Source organism: Triticum dicoccoides, chromosome 6A (genome assembly GCF_002162155.2).
Source record: "Triticum dicoccoides isolate Atlit2015 ecotype Zavitan chromosome 6A, WEW_v2.0, whole genome shotgun sequence".
NCBI classification, from domain to species: domain Eukaryota; kingdom Viridiplantae; phylum Streptophyta; class Magnoliopsida; order Poales; family Poaceae; genus Triticum; species Triticum dicoccoides.
In genome coordinates, this window is record NC_041390.1 from 553,575,868 (window position 1) to 553,580,577 (window position 4,710).

Here is a 4,710-nt window from a genome sequence, read left to right on the forward strand (position 1 = left end):
GCATGGGCCTCTTGGGGCTGGTGCCCTTGGCCCATATAGGCCAAGGAGCACCCCCTACAGCCCATGTGGCCCCCCGGGGCAGGTGGCCCCACCCGGTGGACCCCCGGGACCCTTCTGGTGGTCCCGGTACAATACCGGTGACCCCGAAACTTGTCCCGATTGCCGAAATAGCACTTCCTATATATAATTCTTTACCTCCAGACCAATCCGGAACTCCTCGTGACGTCCGGGATCTCATCCGGGACTCCGAACAACATTCGGGTTACTGCATATACATATCCCTACAACCCTAGCGTCACCGAACCTTAAGTGTGTAGACCCTACGGGTTCGGGAGACACGTAGACATGATCGAGACGACTCTCCGGCCAATAACCAACAGCGGGATCTGAATACCCATGTTGGCTCCCACATGCTCCTCGATGATATCATCGGATGAACCACGATGTCGAGGATTCAAGCAACCCCGCATACAATTCCCTTCGTCAATCGGTATGTTACTTGCCCGAGATCCGGTCGTCGGTATCCCAATACCTCGTTCAATCTTGTTACCGGCAAGTCACTTTACTCATACCGTAATGCATGATCCCGTGACCAGACACTTGGTCACTTTGAGCTCATTATGATGATGCATTACCGAGTGGGCCCAGTGATATCTCTCCGTCATACGGAGTGACAAATCCCAGTCTTGATCCGTGTCAACCCAACATACACTTCCGGAGATACTCGTAGTATACCTTTATAGTCACCCAGTTATGTTGTGATGTTTGGCACACCCAAAGCACTCCTACGGTATCCGGGAGTTACATGATCTCATGGTCTAAGGAAAAGATACTTGACATTGGAAAACTCTAGCAAAACGAACTATACGATCTTGTGCTATGTTTAGGATTGGGTCTTGTCCATCACATCATTCTCCTAATGATGTGATCTCGTTATCAATGACATCCAATGTCCATAGTCAGGAAACCATGACTATCTGTTGATCAACGAGCTAGTCAACTAGAGGCTTACTAGGGACATATTGGTGTCTATTATTCACACATGTATTACGATTTCCGGATAACACAATTATAGCATGAATAAAGACAATTATCATGAACAAGGAAATATAATAATAATGCTTTTATTATTGCCTCTAGGGCATATTTCCAACAGTCTCCCACTTGCACTGGAGTCAATAATCTAGTTACATTGTGATGAATCGAACACCCATGGAATTCTGGTGTTGATCATGTTTTGCTCTAGGGACAGGTTTAGTCAACGGATCTGCTACATTCAGGTCTGTATGTACTTTACAAATATCTATGTATCCATCTTGAACATTTTCACGAATGGAGTTGAAGCGACGCTTGATGTGCCTTGTCTTCTTGTGAAACCTGGGCTCCTTGGCAAGTGCAATAGCTCCAGTGTTGTCACAGAAGAGTTTGATTGGCCCCGACGCATTGGGTATGACTTCTAGGTCGGTGATGAACTCCTTCACCCAAATTGCTTCATGTGCTACCTTCGAGGCTGCCATGTACTCCGCTTCACATGTAGATCCCGCCACGATGCTCTGCTTGCAACTGCACCAGCTTACTGCCCCACCATTCAAAATATACACGTATCCGGTTTGTGACTTTGAGTCATCTAGATCTGTGTTGAAGCTAGCGTCGACGTAACCCTTTACGACGAGCTCTTCGTCACCTCCATAGACGAGAAACATTTCCTTAGTCCTTTTCAGGTACTTCAGGATATTCTTGACCGCTGTCCAGTGTTCCTTGTCAGGATTACTTTGGTACCTACCTACCAAACTTACGGCAAGGTTTACATCAGGTCTGGTACACAGCATGGCATACATAATAGAACCTATGGCTGAGGCATAGGGGATGACACTCATCTCTTCTATATCTTCTGCCGTGGTCGAACATTGAGCTGAGCTCAATTTCACACCTTGCAACACAAGCAAGAACCCGTTCTTAGACTGATCCATATTGAACTTCTTCAATATCTTATCAAGGTATGTGCTTTGTGAAAGACCTATGAGGCGTCTTGATCTATTTCTGTAGATCTTGATGCCTAATATATAAGCAGCTTCTCCAAGGTCCTTCATTGAAAAACTTTTATTCAAGTAGGCCTTAATGCTGTCCAAGAGTTCTATATCATTTCCCATCAAAAGTATGTCATCTACATATAATATGAGAAATGCTACAGAGCTCCCACTCACTTTCTTGTAAACGCAGGCTTCTCCATAAGTCTGTGTAAACCCAAACGCTTTGATCATCTCATCAAAGCGAATGTTCCAACTCCGAGATGCTTGCACCAGCCCATAAATCGAGCGTTGGAGCTTGCACACCTTGTCAGCATTCTTAGGATCGACAAAACCTTCCGGCTGCATCATATACAATTCTTCCTTAAGGAAACCATTAAGGAATGCCGTTTTGACGTCCATTTGCCATATTTCATAATCATAGAATGCGGCAATTGCTAACATGATTCGGACGGACTTTAGCTTCGCTACCGGTGAGAAAGTCTCATCGTAGTCAACCCCTTGAACTTGTCGATAACCCTTAGCGACAAGCCGAGCTTTATAGATGGTCACATTACCATCCGCGTCTGTCTTCTTCTTAAAGATCCATTTATTTTCTATGGCTCACCGCTCAACGGGCAAGTCAGTCAAAGTCCATACTTCGTTTTCATACATGGATCCTATCTCGGATTTCATGGCTTCTAGCCATTTGTCGAAATCCGGGCCCGCATCGCTTCTTCATAGTTCGAAAGTTCACCGTTGTCTAACAACATGATTTCCAGGACAGGGTTGCCGTACCACTCTGGTGCGGAACGTGTCCTTGTGGACCTTCAAATTTCAGTAGGAGCTTGATCAGAAGTATCTTGATAATCATCATTAACTTCCTCTCTTGTCGGTGCAGGCACCTCAGAAACATTTTCTTGAGTTGCGCCATTTTCTGGTTCAAGAGGTAATACTTCATCAAGGTCTACTTTCCTCCCACTTACTTCTTTCGAGAGAAACTCTTTCTCTAGAAAGGACCCATTCTTGGCAACAAAGATCTTGCCTTCGGATATGAGGTAGAACGTATACCCAATAGTTTCTTTAGGGTATCCTATGAAGACGCATTTTTCCGATTTGGGTTCGAGCTTTTCAGGTTGAAGTTTCTTGACATAAGCATCGCATCCCCAAACTTTTAGAAACGACAGCTTAGGTTTCTTCCCAAACCATAATTCATACGGTGTCGTCTCAACGGATTTCGATGGAGCCCTATTTAAAGTGAATGTGGCAGTCTCTAAAGCATAGCCCCAAAAAGATAGCGGTAAATCGGCAAGAGACATCATAGATCGCACCATATCTAATAGAGTGCGATTACGACGTTCGGACACACCATTACGCTGAGGTGTTCCAGGCGGCATGAGTTGTGAAACTATTCCACATTTTCTTAAGTGTGTGCCAAACTCGTGACTCAAGTATTCTCCTCCACGATCTGATCGCAGGAACTTGATTTTCCTGTCACGTTGATTTTCAACCTCACTCTGAAATTCTTTGAACTTTTCAAAGGTCTCAGACTTGTGTTTCATCAAATAGATATACCCATATCTACTCAAGTCATCAGTGAGGGTGAGAACATAATGATAGCCATCGCGAGCCTCAACACTCATTGGACCACACACATCAGTATGTATGATTTCCAATAAGTTGGTTGCTCGCTCCATTGTTCCTGAGAACGGAGTCTTGGTCATTTTACCCATGAGGCATGGTTCGCACGTGTCAAATGATTCGTAATCAAGAGACTCTAAAAGTCCATCAGCATGGATCTTCTTCATGCGTTTGACACCTATGTGACCAAGGCGGCAGTGCCACAAATATGTGGGACTATCATTATCAATCTTACATCTTTTGGTACTCACACTATGAACATGTGTAGCATTACGCTCGAGATTCATTAAGAATAAACCATTCACCATCGGAGCATGACCATAAAATATCTCTCTCATATAAATAGAACAACCATTATTCTCGGATTTAAATGAGTAGCCATCTCGAATTAAATGAGATCCTGATACAATGTTCATGCTCAAAGCTGGCACTAAATAACAATTATTAAGGTTTAAAACTAATCCCGAAGGTAAATGTAGAGGTAGCATGCCGACGGCGATCACATCGACCTTGGAACCATTCCCGACGCGCATCGTCACCTCGTCCTTCGCCAGTCTCCGCTTATTCCGCAGCTCCTGCTTTGAGTTACAAATGTGAGCAACTGCACCGGTATCAAATACCCAGGAGCTACTACGAGTACTGGTAAGGTACACATCAATTACATGTATATCACATATACCTTTCGTTTTGCCGGCCTTGTTGTCCACTAAGTATTTGGGGCAGTTCCACTTCCAATGACCACTTTCCTTGCAATAAAAGCACTCAGTCTCGGGCTTGGTCCCATTCTTTGGCTTCTTCCCGGCAGCTTGCTTGCCGGGCGCGGCAACTCCCTTGCCGTCCTTCTTGAAGGCTTTCTTACCCTTGCCCTTCTTGAACTTAGTGGTTTTATTCACCATCAACACTTGATGTTCCTTTTTGACTTCTACCTCTGCTGATTTCAGCATTGCAAATACTTCAGGAATGGTCTTTTCCATCCCCTGCATATTGAAGTTCATCACAAAGCTCTTGTAGCTCGGTGGAGGCGACTGAAGGATTCTGTCAATGACCGCGTCATCCGGGAGAT